This window comes from Gavia stellata, chromosome 1 (assembly GCF_030936135.1).
Source record: "Gavia stellata isolate bGavSte3 chromosome 1, bGavSte3.hap2, whole genome shotgun sequence".
Classification (NCBI taxonomy): domain Eukaryota; kingdom Metazoa; phylum Chordata; class Aves; order Gaviiformes; family Gaviidae; genus Gavia; species Gavia stellata.
This window is the reverse complement of record NC_082594.1, coordinates 80,752,918-80,774,752: the sequence shown is the minus strand read 5'-3', so window position 1 is coordinate 80,774,752 and position 21,835 is coordinate 80,752,918. Positions and strand designations below refer to the sequence as shown.

The following is a 21,835-nucleotide window of genomic DNA, read 5'->3' as shown; positions in this document are numbered from 1 at the left end:
TCACTGTCAGAAGCAATAGACTAAAATATGCAGAGTAGGACTGATAACACAGGAAATAAATGAAAACATTTGCTGCGTGTTAGCATAGAAGTTAAAAGAAACAAGGCAAAAACCTCTCTCAAAGGTCCCTGCTGGATTTAAAACAGAGCTGTTGAGCCAATTTGGATTTCAAAACATGCCATTATCATTTAAGAATAGTGAACTTCTCTCCTTTAATAAACCTTACACCTGTTCGCTAGTCCACAGGCCTAATTCCTAAAACCATGCACAATGAGTGCAAGTATGACAAGGCACAGTATTTGCAGGAACCAGAACTTCAATGAGAACTACAAATGCACAGGAAAGCCACCAGTTACTTAATACAGTCTCAGGCATTATTAGTGATTCACTACCTAACTTAGAAATCAAAGAATGATAATGCTGCCACGATGCATTTCGGAAGGAATTGAAAGTCTTGTATGTGTATAGCTCACAAAGCCTGGCGTATTTTAGAGTTACATATTTAAATCTCTTTACTATCAAAAGCAATCAAGAGACTTTTTTTGTCTACTACTCTATCGCAAAGAGATAAACACAGTAAATACTACAGCAAAATAAAATACACTTTTCTACGCACTGACATGACAGATATCACTTTATAAGTTCATGCATTCAGTACAAGAATATGATTAAACCACAGCACAGAACTGGAATAAAATGCACTGATAACAAGTTTAGCCGAGACTCTTGGCTGAAAAGTAGAGTTTGTAAAATTTAATGTCGATACCAGTAAGGATATTCAACTTACTGAAGCCTTCCAAAACTAAACATAATTCTTTTAGCATGATAAATGCCAGCAGGAAGAAAGGCTCCAGCTCTGGCAATTGTTCCAGAAAACTCAATCAACTTGCCCACTGTTAAAAATGTTACCAGTAGAAAGAAGTTTCGTGCTACACTATACTTATCAGCTCACTAATATTACACACATTTCATATATGAATATGTATGAATAAATAAATACATTAAATAATACAACAAAGTACCTTTTTGACATGTAAAATAATTTATTGTAACTAGAATAATGCTTAGATTGCCAGGAAAGGAAACTAGGTTGATAACTGAAAAATATTCTTCCTGCCTTTTCAAACTTGTGTAGGCTGGGTTTGGGACTAGTTGGAGACCTTCAGACGCCTAGGAATGTCTGCCACATGCCCCATCAAAGCTGATGAAGAAAAGCTGTCCTTGTCCTATTTTAATGGAATCTAATCCAACTATTTTAATGGAAGCAAACCCAACCAAGACAATAGCTTTTGTCTCAAACAACGTGAAATGAGCATTCACCCTTTCCAAGACAACCATGTTAGGCCATCACGAGGTCATCTTCTCAGCCTTCATCCTCTGATGACCTCATACTTAACCTGACCTCTTCTTAGGACTTCAGTCCTGCCGAATCTCAGTGCCTTATTATGATCACCAACCAGCAAGATCGAGTTTAACTTTAAGAAGCAGAAAGGTCGTTCAAACTCAGAAATTAGTCTCAAGATAAATAACTGAAAAGGCAAAACACCAGAATACCAAGCAATCCTGCATATAATCTATAGGCTAGCAATAAAAAGCAAACCTACTGCAAAGCACTAAAGGTTCTACACAACATTCCCTTTAGCTAGTCCTAGTACTTCCAGTCTTTTACAATTCAAAAGCCAAGGTATTGTCTCAAGTTACAAGCTGCAATTAGGCAGGGAGATGCTGAAAAATATTGAACAGTTTTAACAATTTGTAAAGCTGATTTTCAGCTAAGCATTCACTTACTCAGGTGCAAGAACAGTCAAGCTCCCCAGTTCCCCCCAGATTTTCCCTTCAGGCCAGTTTTATCCTTAGGTACCTGTGTACAATAAAAAACAAACAAACAAAAAAACAATTTACATAACTCCTTGTAGGTTCATCTCTTGATTATATCAACTCTTATGGCCCCAAACTGTCAGCAATTTAAAAATTCAGATATCCAGCTTTTCTAACAGGATTATTTCCCATCAATTTGCTTAACCAGAAGCAAACTCAAAGCTTTTTTTCCCTACAAAAAGACTGGGTTTTATTTGACCAGTTCTACACACACACATACATATATATATGTATTTTTCAGACTCAGCACAACCTTAAATGAAAGAGTTTTCTGTGAGAAACCTCATGTAAATTCAACCTAGTAGAAGGTGGGATTGCATGATTTAGGTATATTTGATCACTTGTTTTCAGGAGTACAGACAGCAACACAGTTCAGGCTTTGTTAGCCATAGATTTAAGCTACCTTAAAACTGTTAACATGTGACAAGAAAATCCTACATATTCAGTTACCACTTTAAAAATTGAAAGAAGGTTTGTCTACAGGTGCACTGTCACTTAGTTAAGGAGGAGCTCAAAAAATAAAGTTATTCTACTTTCTCCTGGCACTAGTATGAATTAAAGAAGCATTTTCAAAATGTGCTATTCAACCATATGGAATCAATTTTTGCAGACATATGAAGCTCCAATTAAATAAGTGTGGCTTTGCCGACACAAAAGTCCACCTGCACATATTCAAATTTTCCAGAATTAGACCATCTGATTTAGAGCAGCCCATCTAACAATAACAGAGTAGAAAAGCAATGCATTTGATATGATACAGCCACTGAAACTAGTCTCTTTAAAGAGTAATCGTATCCTTGGTTTTGACCGTGGTCAGAATATAACCAGATTAGAAAAAAAAAAAAACAAAGATGGAATTAGTTCCCCTAAAATACAATTGCAACTACATCAGATAAAATTATTTTTTATCTTCTCCATCATGCAAGTAAATATATACTTGAAAAAGTAAGCAACGTACAGTTTTTTAAAGATTTCACCAGAAGTTAATAGAAATTTAAAAACTGACTGTAACTGTGCTTCCTAGTTTTTAAGTTTTCTTTTCGTGTTGTGCATCCAGGATAAGTATATGGCAATTGTGCATTTAAAAAAAACGAAAGTCAACAAGCTCTGTATAAACGCTAACATCCTCACAACCCTAAAACCTTAAAATAAGAAAGGTGTCCAATGACTTGGAAATGAATACATTTTTTAAGTAAGCACTTCAGAAGCCCCAATTTTTAATTTTATTTTTTAAGTATTTGGAGTTAATTGGGCCCCCTTGTTCATATCTAGTCTGCCTGGCTTTTTATTAGGTGATGACTTGCCATGTTTTTCCACAGGACCCTGACCTCATTCAGTAAATACAGTAGCTAGAAGAAAAGAGAGTATGGAAAATCTACACGTTAACTGAATTACATATGGTCACAGCACAGATCACAACAGATTGCATTACAGTCGCCTGTGAGGTACATTGTATGATCCCCATAGGCTGTGAACTTAAAGAATGAAACTTTTGAATTAGGAGCATTACAAATTTCAGTGTTCAACCAGAGATTCCTAAAACTCATTTATCAGAGTACCTAGACTGACATAATACTTTAAACTAATTTTCTGGGGAAGCTGTATTCATCTGCCTTAACGAGGTGACGCATCTTTCCTTTCTTCTAGGGCACTGCCCCAATTCACTGTCTTACAGCTTCTACAACAAATGAAAGCAAGTTTTCAAAGACCTGCCTCCTTTGCTGCACAGTCTTCGTACACTTCTGGTCCCGTAGAAAAGACCATACAATTCTAAGATCATAGCATTTAAAACTATATCATAATGCAAACATCTAAGAGCTCAGTTAACATGTTCTAGACAACCTTAATTCTTCACCTTCCCAGCTTTGCAGTGCTTGTTGGTAACTCTAACAACATGCTTCAAGACAGCTTTCTGAGTTTGGTTTAATTTCTAGCTCTTCTAAAGACAGTAACCGTTGAAAAGGAGAAGCTCCATCTTGTTCAACAGAGACACCCAGAGCCTCCTTCAAAACTTGCCCACCTCTCCTTCTCATCCAAACTGCACCATTGCCAATCCTGGGGATATGTGCCACCACCCCCATCACACTTCTTGCCATCAGGCTCAGTCTCCTATTTCTGATCTCAGTCCTGTCTCCCTGCCTTTTCAGAGTAACTGCTTCGTTCTCATCAACTTCATTATACGATATACTGCTTCCTCCCCTCCCTGCAACCAGAATCCCATTTCCCATTAGCTTCCAGCTCTCATCTACTAGCTTTCCTTTTAATCTCAGCATTATCCGTCAGCTTTCTGTCCGTTTCACAGATCTGTTAGCTCTTCCGCTCTGCTTTTCACCTTCCAGTGGTTTTCCCACTGCTTTACTCTCCCACTCAGCCTCCTGCGTTTGCCTCTTGCCCTAGCAGTTTTCAGATTTATTCTCAACAACCAGCTCCCTATCTTTTCCATATTTCCTTTCCTGGTTCCTACACAGTCTTTGTGATTAGTGTGCCATAGCCACAGCTGTTCCGCTTTGTGCTGAACTCACTTCCAATGATGGGCGTTAAAGAGATCTGTACAAGGGCTAATGAGCAGTAACACTTAATTTCGGGATCCCAGAAGGAACTGGTCAGAAGACAAGCCAAACCAGCACTGCTGTCTGTGCAGAAGTAGAATTTTAGGTATTTAAATCCCTCACTGCAGAAAAACATAGAGACCTATATATTTAGATCTCAAGGCAGCTGTATGAAGGTTTTGTGAACTGTAGGTACTTCAGTCTTGATGTTAGATTAACACCACCTACTCTTCTACATTTCTTTTAAAAAATCATTCCTCAAAGAACCCAAATAAAGTTAGATAGTCTAAATCTCAATCTAAACTCATTCTACATTTCAGTTAATACAGAGTTACTAGTACTTCTTTAAGCCATTCTTTCTGAAGACAAAACAGCCCTTGATTCAGTGAAATGTATTGAGTATTAGAGGGAGGAGGGAGGAATGGTTTTTAATTAAGAACATGCTTTTCTTGGCACTGTTTACCAAGGATAAGTGTGCTTATCTTTATTCCACTGGAAGAAAGTAGCTGACAGCATACCTTCACTTATTTTTTTCAGAAAGTACAAACCAATCAAAGACATCTTCCTGTCTTGTCTCAAACGACCCCCCTTTTTGAGGTGGAGGGGCTTAAGGGGGTTAAGGCTGAATTTAAGATGATTTTATACAGTTGGGAGAGGTTGATTCCCCCAAGATATAAAACAATAAAGCAAATTAAAAGACATTTGATTTACTGCATAAGTCCTATTTTTAGAATAGTTTCAATATTTGGCTTGGTAACAATAGAGTTTGTATCAGCAGAATACAAACTAAATCAACACAAACAGAAGTCAGAATTATGTAACAAATTAAAATATGATGAGAATTTAGTTAAGAACATTCTTCCCACCTTTGAATACACAAAAATAGTTCTTTCGATTATCTCATGACATCACCCTTATTTGTAACAGGCATCTTTTGAAAAGAAGAGGTAACACAAACCTTAATATAGATTAGGTGGTCTCAGCTTCTTGATATCAATAAAAACTAACAGCTAGCCGTAGGATTGTTCCTAACATGGATTTACAGATCAGTATCCTAAACGTGTCAGCTCTCCCACTAATCTGCCCTTCTACCTAATTTTTTCTTTTCCCATATTTTATACGTTCTCCTATCTCACACAACTCCTCCTCTTCCACTCATCTCCCTACGTTTGTTCCTTCCTCTTCCCCATAATTTCCTCACTGAAATACAACCCAAGTTTCAAATAATGAAGAATGCAGTTGCCTTTCTGCACAGTATAACCAGTACTTTGGGGACACAAGCCACATGCACTGAAAATCCTGCAAGAGCTTTTCCTTAGCTTTAATACAATTCGTGACTGGTGTATCAGAGAGATGAATGTAAAAGAAAATACTAAATTGGTGTAAGTGAAAACTTTAGATTAATCTTTCACATTACTTTTGCAATTAGCTTCCTAAGATTTAGAATCTTGTTTGGTGTAACCTGTATGTTGATTGCCCAGAAGACAATAGTTTTGGAAAAATAAAAATCTAGAAGGGTCACACTGGATTTAAAACCACATGTGTTGTTAATTGTTATCCTCAGCTTATTCCCAGTATTATTCTTCTTCCAGCCCTACCTTATTCAAATACACACAGTGTCACATTTTCATGGCACACTTAAGGTGCCATTTTGCTTCATGTGCTGGTAAATTTCTCTGTAAATTTCTTTCTGAAGGATAGCATTTGCAGTATTTCTAAATAGTGCAAAAAGTCACATAGCTTTTCTTCATTTTTTTCTTCTGAGCTACTATACTTCCCCTTCTCATGATGATTAAACAGTAGCTGGTCACATCACTCCTTTTCTCTAACAGAGCAGCAGATCCGGGCTCCTCTTCCATCAAATGCAACCTCATCCCTTCAGAGTGACAACAGCGGTCTCAGTTCTCCCTTGTCTACCTTTGTGCTCTGCTGCCGTCCAAAATCCTGCTCCTCCCGAACAACTAATGGGGTCTGTTCCTGAATCCCTCAGTGTGCCATGCACTGAAATACTCAGGAAGCTGACCAGTGCGTGCGTGTGTTTGCAAGCACGTGTGAGAGAGCAGGAGCAAGTGCTCACTCAGGAGGGGAAGGGAGGCAGCCACTCTTCCGGCTGACATTTTCACATACGGCCTGGGTGGTTAAGCTCTGGGATTCTCACAGCCTCTAATAAAACCTGTGCAACTGAATCTCCTTCTTGATTTAAAAATCTCAACCTCCACTGAAATGATGTAGAGTCAGTGAAGAAAGCACGTATCTCCCCTACGCTGCTACTGTATTACTGAGTGGCCATTTAATAACAGCATACTTTACTTAATGAGTACAGATGAATGATTCAGTGCTAGAAGGTGTCTGCTAAAGAGGAATTTCTATTACATTTTGATTCTTCCAATATTTAAACTAAAAAGAAAAAACAACTCTCTGATTTATCCGAAATAAAGACAGTAGACTGAAGTTACTTTTTATATTTAAATAACAAATGATGGAAAATATTTATGTACACTACAAGGCAGCCTTTCAACAAACATTTTGTGTGTCCAATATATAAAAACTAAGTATAAATGCAATATCATCAATGATGATGAATGTACTATTTACAAATAAATCACTCATTCCTCTGTTGAGCCATGCTGTGTTAAGTACATTTTAAATGCTGAAAGTGGTATCTAATTATCTTTATTTGACCCCAAATCCAACAGTGAAATAAAAATGTTCAAAATACTTGGATCTTGCTGATAAGCACTCAACATTAAAAGGTACCTGTCAGGGTAATGTAAGATGGTATTTATTCTTATTTCTTCTGAAAAGGTCTCAAACAGTTACACCAATATATTTAATGTTGTACTATCTCTTGTTCTTCAATTTGGTATACTGCCTGCTGGAGTTAAAGGTAGAATGAGATTCAGTCATCAGTATGGCCTGACCCTGCAAATCCACCACTGTCACATCCCCCGTGGAGGAAGCAGGGATGATAATATGAATCATGCCCTTAAAACTAGGCTTCAAAACCTAAATAATCCAATGGCTGTAACTCATACAGAAGCCAATTATCACTGGTGATCCTAGACATTTCTCAAAAGTTGGCATTCTCGGTCTCTCCTATTCATCAGCATGTTTGCATTTGTTTGCTAGTTATGGTAACATAAATATCTGTAACTACTAGTAGTAGATGGATGTTAAATTAAAAAAAAACCCACACTGATAAACTGACCAAAAAGACATAAAGTGAATTTCAGTGTTTGCCTCCACTCAATCTAGGGAACCCTTCTCCTCTGTTTATTTTCTCTTCCTGCTGACAAGCTCCTGGCATCCCTCATACCACAGTGTTTACATTATAGTTTCCATCACCAGTGACATGAAAAAGACACTTCATTCACCCACCCATAACTCCTTGCCAGAAGGGTCAAGAGAATCATTTGCAAATGAAAATCCGTCATTTTTCCCCACAAATTACCCATATGAAGCCAAGGACTGCCCCATCCTGTGCTACTGCCTGCATTCAACAGCCACACCTCATCACGTTAACAAGTGCCTGTGCCTCCCCAGCACCTGCATGACTGAAGGAAAATAACCATCTAATGGTTTCCCAGCACAGAAAATTTACCAGTATAATGGTGACAGAATCATACACTGCACTAATTTAAATCTTCCATGAAGGTGTCCGGGGTGGGGGTTTTTTTGTAATAACTAGTTTTTTGGCTTAACAACCTTCATCCAAAAGAAGCCCAGCTCACCTTGAAACATCTTTCTTACTAAAATAAGAGGATTTTAGTGTTATGGCTATAGCAATTATAGTCTGGCTGATGTGAGTTAACTTGCTTACACAGACAAGTCCTAGAACTTTTCAGCAAACAAGTGATCTGGGTTTATACTTTGTGCAGACTGAAGCCAGTATAGTTAACATTTCTTTGATCCTTGAGCTTCACACTTCAGAGAGCTGCGGGAGAGAGGAAGTGCTGGAGGCCTGGTAATTTCAGGAACTATTAATTATAGCAACTCATCATGAAGGGCATTGCTAGAAGTTCTCTTCAGACCATCTGAAAGCATTAGAGATAATCCAGTAGTTTAAATATAAACAGCACAACTGCTGTCACACAGTTGTCCATGAAAGACAAGGTCTCAGTGCCTTTTTTTTCCCCCAGATTGACAATCTGTAAGGTGTTGAACAGGCAAGAAATTTACCACAGCATAAGCCCCTTTCATTTTAATTTATTCCCTAGCATGTTTTTTGTGCTTGCTCTCAAAGTATAAATCACATCCATTTTTTAAACTGTCTACTATTCTATAAATATTATGGCTAAAATTTTCAAAAGACTGGCTATTAAATTTAGTCAGCAAAGCTGAAGTACGCGCTTGTGAACTCAACTCATTTTTGAAAAGAATTAAACCTAAATGGGTTTTCCCATAAAAAGACTGTAACTCCCTAAAGTGACATTCCGCTGGCCCCAATTATAAAATTAATAAGCTATTCAAAATTATTTGTCTCCTTTTCAAATAATACGTAGAAAAACACACAGCAAGTTATTGGTAGAAGCAGGAATAATTTCTTACTTACCGAGTTCACTTTCTAAGAGTTCTCCATGGCCTAGCAATTTATTTTGTAAACATTCAGGTTTATATTATAGTGGTTCCCTGTAAGAATCAATTTTTCATTATGACAATAGTCACCCAAAGCAGAGAGCCCCCTTACAGTCAGCTGAACATTTCGTGGCACGGTATGGCCTGAACCTAAAAAACCCAATAACGTAAGAAGTTAGATTTTACTTTTTAATCTGGCCCTCCAGTGAAACACTGAAAAGAAGCTTTATCTTTAAATCCTGTCCACAATAAAATCTAGGAAGGTGTAGTCCATCCTTTACCAGCTGCTTTTTCGCTTACTAATTTAAGAACAACACTTCTTCATGTTGCACATTTACCAGGAAGCAGCTATGCCATGAATGTGTTATAAACACTACACATGTTTTAGGCTGCACGACTTTCTGAAAAACAAGAGAACCTAATGGAAGCGCTGCTCTTTATCATCCTCTACTTCCTGACCACATTCTGGTTACTTAATTCAATACCAGAGTTAGAGCTGTGAAAGAATTTCACATCTCATTTTCCTTCCTATTTCCCCTTTCAAACTGAGGTCTTTGATGATATGCTGATTTCCCTAGAAGCCCACTTTCTCACAGAAATGCTACAAATGCAAAGGCAGAGGGATAACCAAACTGCAAGGCATCACTTACTGAAAACAATCATTCTGGGCCATAGGAGAAGACAAATACATATATTCTTCAGACAACATGACAGAAAAATTTCTCCGCACCAAACAGCAAAGTTTGAGCAGCAGAAAGAATGCAACACCTCATCTGGATCACCAACACAGCATTTCAGTGTGTGCCTCTGCATAGTTCAGAGACATGGGATGGTCTCTTTGGGACGATGTGCAACTGCAGGCCACCAGACGATGAATGTTCAGTTCTGAAGTTTCCATAGTATATCCGCTCTGTGCCCCTTAACACCACAAAATGCTTCTCAATACCCTACCAAAGGCAGAATGACTACAGGAAACACTATAATTATAGAACACCATAGAGGGAGAGATGGAGCTTGAGAGCACTGTCTATATCCTATGCCTTTGCAATAGCTGCGTATTTTTTTAACAATTGCCAAGTAACAACTTCTTCTAAACGATCACAGGAAGTGGACCATGCATCACAGAACAAAAGGGGATAAAAGTATCTATTTTATCCTCTATTTTCCTAGGGGGAGCCATTCATTCCTGATCCCAGATCTTGTGATCAGTTCTACGGTGAATGTGAGAAGATGGGGGGGTAGAACAGGGGACAAGTAAAATAAGTCGTTATTAAATGGTTTGGGATAAGAGCAGAAAAAACATACTTCTTATACACAAGTAACCACTGGAAACACTGAAGCAAGTTGATAGTGCCAAATAAGTAGAATGAAAACAAACAATTTCAGCCTCCCTTCAGACCCCTTGGAGACCTCAATACTTCAAATCCAAAGACTTGTCTCATAACTTAACTTTCTATAGTCATTCCAGAATAAAATCTCCTGTGCAGCTTACTAAACTCGAGCTTAAAACTGGTCAGGTTCTTTGCCCCACTGTCCTGTTCAGAAGCAATGGTGAGGAAAGTTCTTGTAATTTCTTGTCTAAATTCATTCAGGACCAATTTATAGTATCAATACCAGAAAAATTGGTTATAGTTTAGCTGAAACAGTTCTTCATTGCTGATGTTTACCCATATTTACAAAGAATAACTTTATCCCTTCTCAACCTTCATTTGACTAAGCTGAATGACAAAAGCTTTCCAATTCACTCTTCGAAAGATAAATACTTTGTAACTCTGATCAGCCTAGTAATCTGTCTTTGCACCTTTTCCAATTTAAGTCCATCTTTCTGTTCACTGTAAGGGAAGAGCGTTGGACACAATATTCCAAATGAGGCCTCAGGAAGGCTTTGTGAAATGCTATTAGCATTTCTCCCTCTCTCTACAAAAATATCATGCTTGATGCATCGTAGAGGCACATTAGCCTTTTTCACAGCTGCATCATACTGGTGGCTCAGAGCCATCTTAGTGGCATTATCACAGCACTTCACCTAATTCAGACTGCTACAACCATTAAATCATCTACACAACATCCTATGATGTTAACAGATGTTCTTTTCATTTTAAATATTTGCATATCGAGATAAAGACTAGCATGACCTATCTGAGACCAGACACTGGGGACTCTCAGAGCTGAATTAGCAACTGAGATTTTCTGATTCTTAATCCTAAATATACACCTCCAAACACTAGCAGCAAACAGATGAACTACACAGTGCACAGTAACAAGGGTACTCCTGTTACTCCATGCTAAATGCCTGTGCCTGCACTCAAAAGCCATTTCTAAATGGATGGTTAGAGATGGCCACTTCTCTCCTCTACCATGTAATTGCATCAGCCTGCTAAGGAGCCACACAGAAGATACCCAGAAAGGCCAAACTTCCACACACCTTGACATGGGGGTGGCCTGGCCTCCCCACTGCTTGCTCTCATCTTCATGTCCTCAGCTGGCACTGAAAGTACCTTTTTGTGGCGATCCCATATAGACAAGCCTCTAGGTGTTAAGCCACCTCCTCCCACACATACTTGCTCTTAGTTGCCAGAGCAAAAGCAGCTCAATTATAAACACTTCTACCAAAGCTCGTGCTTACACTGGTATATTCTCCTGAAAAATGTTTTCAGGATTCTGACTTTATAATTTGAACGCTCTTCTTGTTCTAAAATTCAGATCATACTGAAAGTGACAACTCACAATAAAAATGTAAAAAAAATCTAAAAATGCAGGAGCACAAATTCAAGGAATAATGGTGGACAAAGGAGCTGACCTGTACCGAGCAAACAGCTTGGCAGTTCCTACACAACACAGTGTATTGTAGCTACTCACATCATAGTGTTAATTTCACAGTCACAATCAAATACTCCTGAGACTACTAATAAAAACCTGTCTTTGTGAAAAGTTTGCCTGGACCATGAACATCACTAGAACTAGTCAGAAAATGAACTACTTTCCCTCGAAGCTCAGGATCTCTTAATTGCCTCAGAAATGCCATGCATGTTTTGCAGTCGCATTCCAAAAACTACATTTTCTTCCAAGCAACTAGCAGAGCCAGCACCGTCCCCTGAGCTAAGACATGGGAGTCTTTTTCTGTAAATAAAGCAAGCATTCTAGTCAAGCAACACACTACCACTTCTTCTCAGAAAATAAATATCCTAGTTATACTTGAACTTGGTTTCTCTTTTTCGCCCATTATCACATGTATACCTTAACCATTTCCTGTTTAGATCTGTAGTATGAGCTATCTTCCACAGATGAATATATTACTGGTAAGGGAAAAAGCTCACAAATATCTAAGGCAGATGGGATGACTTCTGCTAGTACCTTGTGGTGTAAAAGTCCGTGTTGATAACAGTGCTGCACTAAAATGAAAGAGTGCAGCTGTGCAAAGCCTCGAGCATTACCTGATAGAAATTGTAGGCTATTATAACTCACTACATCACCTCTACAAATGAAATATATATACCTTCTAAATATTTATATTTTCAGAGCACTTTCATGCATCACTGAAGGAAGGTATGGACCAGAAACAACTGAATTGACATGACCTAGCATGTTACTGCTGGTCAGCTGAGCTGAGCCCAGCAGTGGAGGAAAAATAACTCCAAGGTGGCTTAAGCGCATGTCTTTTACTTGACAACTGAAGGGATGAAAAAGCCATCATACCTGATGTTATGCCAAGTTATGCCAAGCCTCATGATGACCTATCTCATACAAAGCTGCAGTAACACCCAGCATTTTATTAATTTGCAGCAGCGCAATTTGCCCCTGGCTGTAAAGATGGTTTTCTGTCCTCTGTGCCACATGCACTCATTGGCTAGCTGTGAATGTATCAGTTTGGCCCTTTTGTTTTTGATAATGGAAAAGGTTATGCTTCACTGAAATTGCAGATAAATATCAGGCACAATTCTGGTTATGTTCTTGGTGTGTGACACATGGAATATGCAATACCTACACTTTTGACTGAGTGCACGCTTGACTTTTTCTGACTAAAAGTAAGTAATCTGAAAACCAGGAAAAGTATCTCCTGATGTTTGCAGTTCTTATCTACATAAATAATATTTCTATATTAAAATTTCAGAGTCCATAAATCTGGTAAAAAAGAAGTGCATTTTTTATTTGTAATATGGAATCTCCATGCAGAAAACCAGCATGATTTCAAGAAGATTTCAACAATTCCTTTTATTTGAATACAAATGCATGTGCCTATTGTAAAGTCCTACCAGCATAATCCATTCACATTCCTAGCTGGAAAATACACATGCCAAGATACATTTGCAAATAAGGCATACAGGTTGCAAGTATACAAATACATACTGAAATCTTTGCATGTATACATGGTAAAAGAAACATTGCAGTTTGCAAGCAAAAATGAGCAAGCAGTGTTTCAAACTGACAATGTGGTATGGTGTTATCAGGAAGGATAAGAATTAAAGTGATTTACAGTAAATTACCCGTACTGGCCACGCATGATACACAGTTACGAGACTAAATTAAGGAAGATTGCATTGTTGCCTTATTGTGCTTGATCTTTCAATTAATGTCTCAAGAATACTGAATTATCTATATCTGAGCACTGTTTGGTTTTGATGTTAGCATGAAATAGGTTTTTTAAATCACAACACACTTGAACAGATACCATTATCGTCAATACTTCCATTTCTAGTCACCAAGTCCCACTCATCCCTTCTGACTGACCTCAGCACTGTATGTTTTCATCTTTAGAATCTCATATATCAAAACTATCGGAGTAAGAAAAAAGTAAAGCATAGGCCCAACACAGAGCCTGTGTCTATGTTAAAGAGCCTAACTCCCTTCAAATTCAGGGAATCTGAAGCTCCTAAATGGATGTTTATCTGCAGCATGCTCCTTTCTAACAGACAGTGAAAAATATCTTGCAATGAATGTATTTTGTGAACATGGCATGTATGTATTTGTATGATGTGAGAGAAAGTATAGGTATGACACAGGATAAGGACTCAGCATATGCAAATGTCAGGTGGCATAATAACATGAAAACCAGAAACAATACAGTGTAGTTAATGGCCATAAAAGGGAAGCAAGAAACTACAGGAGGAGCACTCGAAAATTTTACAAGTGGTACTTCACCAGGTTTGCTAGGAGAATCACTTCAGTGATATTTTTGGCTTGAGTTTCCTAACTTTGATCAATTTACAGTAAATTTAAATTTGTCCAGAAGATAAAAAGCAAAACACACAAGACCAGAATTGCTTCCTTCAGTTTACTGTCTTGCATTTTGCATCAAAGCAACAGCATAGACAATTAAGATTTCCTAAAACTACTCATGCCACACATAGCCATTGAAGTTCTCCATACAGAATAACCAGCTGGCCACTCAGACATTGAGCAGTGGACTATAAACTAGGTCTCTCATCTTTTTTTAAGACATTCATGACATCCCAGTGAAAATACTCAGCATTACCAATTAAATTAATATCACATGTGACCATTTGGCAAGGTTGCCCACATCCAGAGTTTGAAACCAAATCATGCTGAATGTCTACATCATGTAGATCTAGCCACTTAGAAACACATTACAGCTGAGAATAGGGAAATATATTGAAAGTCCAGGGAAGTTTCCACAGAATAGAGTACCTGATATTTAACACACAAAGTTGGATTTTGAGACACAAAATTACAGCTTTGTTGAAAGATCAGTATAAATATTTGCATAACTTAGAAACTGAGTAACTCCTAATATGAATTGGTTGCACCTAAATACCTGCTGGTATAGTTCCAGCCAAATGCTGCAGTATTTTTTGTTAGTGCATGAGTGCCAGAGTATTAAACTAGGCTAATCTAATGAAAAGCAGGAAGTATCACTGTGGAAGAATAAACATTTTTAAAATACAATTTTATATAAGTAATGTAGGACCTAATGATGAAGAAATAAAATAATAAAAAAGGTAATGTCGTAAGAATTTTTATCTATGTGTATTTTATTTAATAGACTGCTGTGGTGCATGTCAGACTAAACAGCCCAGTCAAGACCTCTGAAAATTAGTCTAGACACTAGAAGAGGCATACTCTGCATAGTAAGAAAGACTTCTGAAAGGCTCTGAAAAGAAACCCTTTGGAGAATTCTTATTGTTTCTGATAAGGCACATAGGAGTGCTTTCTCCTGAAGTAATTATTTATATAAAGATAAAACAGATTCTAAAGCATAACTGTTGGACACCTTCACACTCCTGAGAGGCAACAATTCTGCTCATGGATTTCTTACTACATACAAATGAGTCACTATTCACCTCAGCAATCTCCATGTCAGTAAAAATATTGGCCAGAAAAGGTTCTATTATCTAATTACAGCAACAGAAAAAGGATGCAAGATACTAGTTATTTACTTCAGGACCTCTATGCCTCCCTGATGACCAAGCATACTAATGGCAGTCTACTTCACAATTATCCTAGACATCGACATACAACAATAAAACAACCAATGCCATCTGAAACAGCTACGATTTAGTGCAACTGACACTAAAGCATCTCTTACAGGTATTAAGTTCCCTGAAAACATTGGTAAATCACTTAAGATACTTACACGTAGAAGAGGTTTAAAAAGGAGAGATTTCTAATTTCCCTGAAATGTCACCTGCACTAGAGACTACAAGCCAGACGTGGCTCTGAGTCAATTCCACCCAATCTCAGATACTAAGTCAACGTTAGAATACTAACGTAGTCACAAAAGTTAGTAAAAAGCCAAGTCAGTGCATTGTTTTCAGGTAGATCCTGTTGCGATTGGGAGAGGCAAATGTGAAAAAAAGAGAGCAGAAAGACTTCACTGAGGGATACCCACATTCATTTCCACATACAGAGAACACTGAAATTTTTCAAGGGAAACATTGAAGTAAAAAAAATTACCAATGATACGATCTATTTTTCATTAAAATTTCTTCTTTTAAAACCCCTGAATATTTTTAGTGCATTATTTTTAATATTTTTTTTCAGCTTTGGATTCCCATCTGCTAAGATTGCTCCTCTCAGAGACACAGAGAAAAGAGAAAGTAAGTAAAATGCTTAGAAACATCGCAAGATAGAAATTTTAATCAAGGGTTTAAAATTTCTATCCTATTAAGTCGAAAGGAAATTACATTTTTTTCCTATCTTCAGCTATTTTATCCTTTGCAGGAAGTATTTTTGCATGTTGTCAAAACAGCCCTTATCAAAATATTTACAGTCTAACAGTCATGTTGACCCTGTCCAGTTTGAAGGAAAGAATGGGTGAGTTGACTTGTGTGCAACACACAAAGAGACCCTAACTATGCCTGCAAAAAGCAAACCAAAGAAAGAAAACCCCTTATTAAAGTGATGGTATTACCATGTGACATTACAGTTGCAACTATAATCAGTTTCAAAATAACAAGGGGATCTTCTTCACCTCTAAGAGTGCATATATTGTGGTTAAGATCTTACTGGGCAAGGAGAAACAGAGAATTCCCCGTGATCTCTGATGCTCAGCTTTCCACACATTTTCACCATTACTGCAAAGTCGATGTCAGCTAAATCCCTCTCCAGAGCTGCTGCAGAACTCCACTGACTTCAGGTTTCACCTTTTCCTACTGTGGCCCTGATCTATAGAGGATGCTCTTGCAAAGAGCCACAGTTTCTCCAGTGACCTACTCTGGCAGCAGGGCATTGAGTCCTTCAAGACATTGTCTGCCGTTCATTACTTACTGGCTCTTCAGAACAACAGAAGTACAGCCAGGGAGAGTATTTGGAGAGAAAATACAGGCTCAGTCAGTGGTCAAGAATTAAGAAACAACAGTCTACTAAGAAAGGCAACCTCCCAGAAAAAGGAGTGAGATTTTGAACATTATATATGAAATGAGCACTGCTTTACATATTGTAGCACTGTTGCTTATCAAGACATGGTACATGCTTATATGGAACCAGTTTAATCCCAAATGGAAAGGGAAAAAGGGAAATATGAGGTACCTGTAAACATCATTAATACTAGGGGCTGCAGCATAGTGGTTATAGACTTTAAAAAAGCAATAGGGATTCTGGCCAAAAGAGCTACCCTGACACAAAAGCTTTTACTTTCAGATCAGGCCAAGTTAAGAGTGTATCTTTGTCTCACAGCAACATAAACTTTGCATGTGCATTCCTATATTTAGCCATCCCGTGCACTTTAGATTAAAAGAAGCAGCCAGATATTAAGTCTATAAAAGAGTGATTTTCTTGACCGTAACATAAAAATAAACCAAAACAAGCCATGGTGGAGAAGAGGAGGAGCTAAGTTTTCCTTTTCCAGTCATTTAATCCTGACAAAGGCAGTACATTAACCCATCACTTTGAGCACAGGCTCTCAATTGTTTTTGTAATGAATTATATGCCAAGGGTTCAGGGAATCTTAGAAACTGAAACACACACGTGAGGTTTTTCCACCGATCTTCTCTAATTAGCAACTCTTGATGGACCAACAGCACACAATTTCAGAACAGTGAGAGCCTACAATATATACACATGATACACTAAAGTGAAGCAGTGATACCGAAATTGCTAGCCCTCCAGGGCAGAAACTAAAATATGACCTGACCCTGACACGGAGTTCAAATAACATAACAGACAGATTTCTAAAGCAAGTAGGCAGCTGAAAACTCTTCTTGCTGCAGGATGACCCTACTAAAGCCCGGGAATGCTCACCTTGAACAAAACTGACAAAGCAGCCTTCTCCTACCCCAGCCATTCCCCAGCAGCAGGGACAGGAATACATGGAAGCCAGGGCAGAGATCCCCTGGGCCACTGATCTTTTGCTACATTGTGCTACCTAAGAAACGTATCCTAGGGGTATAAATTAGAGCAAACCTTAGGCAGTCGTGACTTACAATTGCTAAAGAAATTGCACAAGAGGAGTTTGCTGCCTGGAGTCGTGACTCTCTGTGTGGTACATTTGCTCCCCCAGCTAGGCATGCCTCAGCAGCAGGAAAGCACCTTACCTCTATCACGCTCATTTTAAAGGGGAGATTAGAGACAAAAAAACTACTTGAATGATGCTCATTATGAACTATAATTAATTTGAAGATCTGTATCCAAACTACTGAAATTTACATTAAAAAATAAAGGTAATAAAGCCACATTTCTTTTTAGGAAGCTCAACAAGTGAAGAAAAAGTATGTCTCCCAACTTTAATGTCCAGTTTCACAAAGTGACACTTGGAAGTACTCATTTAATTGTAAAAAATGCTGCTGTCAAATCTGTTTTCAGTAACTGCTGGAAGCTTGCTTGTGGACAGAGGGCAACCTATCTTAGATCCCTCAGTGGAGCAAAACCAATTCTTCACTTACTTGCTTCTTTGTATTTCTCCAGTTTTCACTTTGCTAGTGCTGGCCCAGCATGGGGATGTTTTGTTTATTCTGGGGTGACAGCACTGTTCCCACATCACATGTAACTCCCCTTTAGGCTGACAACCCACAGCAGCAAATGCAGCTGTGCCAAAGCGTTCCCTACCGCAAGATCTCTCTACAGCTCTGGAGGGAGAGGTTAGGTTGAGTATTCCCATACCTCTGTCAGCGAGCAGCAGAAGGTAGGTGCTTGTCCATTCGTCACCGATGGTGGGGGCCAACCACACTCAAAAAAGTTCCAGCATTTTCACCAGAGTTTCCATAGTGTGGAAATTGAGGTGGAAGAGCTGGCGCGTGTTTAGTTCTCAATTAATACAGGTCAGGAGGCAGCTGGTATATGACAGTGGTTACCAACTCATGGCTTGGAAACACTCCTGGTTCCACTGTCTTATTGCAAGAATTCCTTTCCTTTATAGTTCATGCTTGCATGCTCTGTTTGCTTATATTTTCATTCCTGTTTCCTCCCTAAATACACATCTCTTTTTGTGTCTAACTTCTTAATCGTCTCTTTTAGTTCATCACTTTAATTTCCTGTTCCTTGCCAACAGGAATGATTATTCCTGCCCAGTGTTTTAGCTTTCATCACAAGCCTAAATTTCAAGTAAGCATCACTGAAGTACATTTGATTTGCTGAAGAAATGATCCTTTTTGGTCACTGAATTCAATCTCTCCTGTCAGAAGCAACAACATCATATATTTACTTTCCTAAACTGATCAGTTGCATCATTACCAATGAGAAGGCAAAACCTGAAACAGGACGAGGGGGGAGGATTTTTAAAAACAACAACAAACACCACCTTTATTTTCAAGATTTTCATCTAGAGATGACTGAAAATGCACTGTGTCCAAAGGCATCTGATATTAGGTCAATGAGTTCTCTACACTGTCTCCATTTCAGCATCTCATTGACAGTAGCAACAAGAGCTTCAACAGAGAAAAATATTGAGAAACGTCAAGAAACATCTCAGAGCGGAAACCGTGAAAAGAACTCTTTATTAATGAAGGTTGCTCACATGAGTAAAGCTGTAAGGTATTCAGAAGCCAGGACAGAAGGAGAAAACACACATACATACTCTGAACACTCCCCAGTCAGAAACATCAATTAAAATTATTTCCAAAATGCAAATGGATCTATACCATAAACTCTTCAGAGCAAGTATTACTAGTGAAATTCTAATCCAATTACCAGCAGTAACAAAATATACATATATGCTGCACATTTTCAATTCATCAGACACAAAAGTGACTTTTATAGCCCATCAAATAACAAAAAACAGACATCAGCCATGTAGCTGAAAATGGAAGATAAACAGAGGCTTAATAGACATGGATTTCAATCTGCCTAGAAAAGTATTTCCCTTGCTTTTTCACAACTGTTTGTTTTGAGAAGCGATAAATACTTAAATATCATTAATAAAAAGTCATTATTTAACTGACAGTTATGAAATGATACTCTGAATGTAAAGTCTTTGAGACAAAGCATGGCAAATGGTTAGTTACTAGTGAACACATAGAGCAACAGCAGAACACTTCACACTCAGCAAAATTTGGAATAGTATCATATCATTCTGCTTCAGTGAGCGCCTAGAAGTAAAAAATGGGATATTTAACAAGCTATGCAGGATTTATTACCTTCGAGATGTTACTCTAATTTGCAAGATATAATCAGGTTTCCAAGGAACAATGCTAAAATGTAATAAAGGATCCAGAACTGATTCCTTAGCAACTCCTTCTATTTAATCATAAAAACAAGATAAATCCATTTTACCAAAAATGAAAAGATGGACCAGGCAGATAGGAAACAAATCAGTTAAGTACAGACATCAGAAACTAAAGTATGAGATGGCATACAAATCCTGTGGTTGACAGAGATAAATCTGTCAGATAAATTCAGAAGAATTAGAACTGACACTAAAACTAAGGCTTAGGCAGAAGCTAGTACCAGTGCACAACAGGAAGACCGGGGGAGAGATGTTTCAGACTTGCCTTCGTTTTGAAAATCCCCTAGCTTTATTGATTTGTGTCACCACTTCATCATAATTTTTAAAACACTGTATTTTAGAAAATACTACGTTCCTACAAACTCGGATTTTGAGAACTGATATTATTTGCATTGCCTGACGGTGCATTCTGAAAAATAACAATATTCCAGTGTTCCCAGGAAATCTTACATATATGAAGTTTAAAGGAGACCTTACACAACATACAGTAAGCAAATGCAGTACTTGCTGTGAACACGAACTTACTTTCTAGCAAGGGATGACAGTATAGTTTTCCTGTAGCTCAAAATAAGGTACTCCTGCCTTATCAAATAAGGGTAATATTTTCTGTGTCAGAAGTGCTAAGCAAATCAGGAGTAACACACAAATTAATTGTTAATTAAATGATTTGTGAGCTTGTTGAACTTTCTTTCTTCTTGGGAAAGCAACAAGATTAGAGAGTCTTGGATGGTTGCTGCTGCTAGTGATTGCCAAAGAGGTGTTTCTCCATTCTATAAAGACCACTGAAATGAACCATCCTCCAGCCACCGCTTTTCCCACTCAGCCTTCACAGATGGCAGCGCACATATCAGCCAGTCCTCACTCCCTCACACACATGAAGTATAACTAACTATTCCTCTGTGACTCAGAGAGCAAGAGGGAAAAAATGAACAAAGCAAGGAAGTTACCAACAAATTACACTAATTCAAAAATGTCTTTCTTGTAGTATGCTTAACCATCACAAGGAATACAATACAGTGGCTACCATAGTTACTAACTCACTTTGTCATTCAATAACACCCTATAATGCCTAAGGATGAAGATGTAAAAGATTAAACATCTAAAACAGTTCCTCTCAATACAGTCTGATGATCAAGGGAGATGAAGAGAAGGAAATTTAAGAAAGACCCATTAACAATTATTCAGCAAAAGGAGAAAACCATCAAAGCATGCAAAAGAGTGAAAAACTAGATGTTTATGTAGATACACCTGATGTGATTACAAATTAAGATTATACATCCAGCATTTTCTGCCTCCTCCTAAACACCACAATTTTGTCACAAGCGATGAGGTATTACAAGCTCAGCATTTCAGCATACCAGGGGGACTAATTAAGACAGCACTATGTAATCTGTGTGATTTGCCAGACAAAAACAGGTACCTCTATATTGGACAGTTTCTTCAATTATCCTTCAGGTGGAGGACCCATTTATGAGTTTCTTTGCACACAGCTGGTTGCAGTATGATCAGGTGACATAAAGCAGCACTGAACATAAGTACTATTTATCAAATATTTAAAAGGCCAAAAACTGTGCATTAGTGGATATACTGAAACACGAATGTGTCACATAAAGTGTTAATGCACTCCTCCCAGTTCCCTCAACTTATTATTTGAAGCAACAACCTTCTGATTATTGCAATATTTAATTCAGTCTCAGAAGGAAAAAAACCTCCCACC

The 21,835-nt window shown here is 38.0% G+C and overlaps 1 protein-coding gene across 1 annotated transcript in view; it reads right to left on the bottom strand.

Moving 5' to 3' along the window:
• TBL1X (transducin beta like 1 X-linked) overlaps window positions 1-21,835 on the bottom strand; it is a 199,859-nt gene that overhangs the window by 139,352 nt on the left and 38,672 nt on the right. Inside the window, exon 3 of the mRNA XM_059815202.1 lies at window positions 1,789-1,861. The gene's annotated coding sequence lies outside the window, so the exon portion shown is untranslated. The remainder of the gene's footprint in view (window positions 1-1,788; window positions 1,862-21,835) is intronic.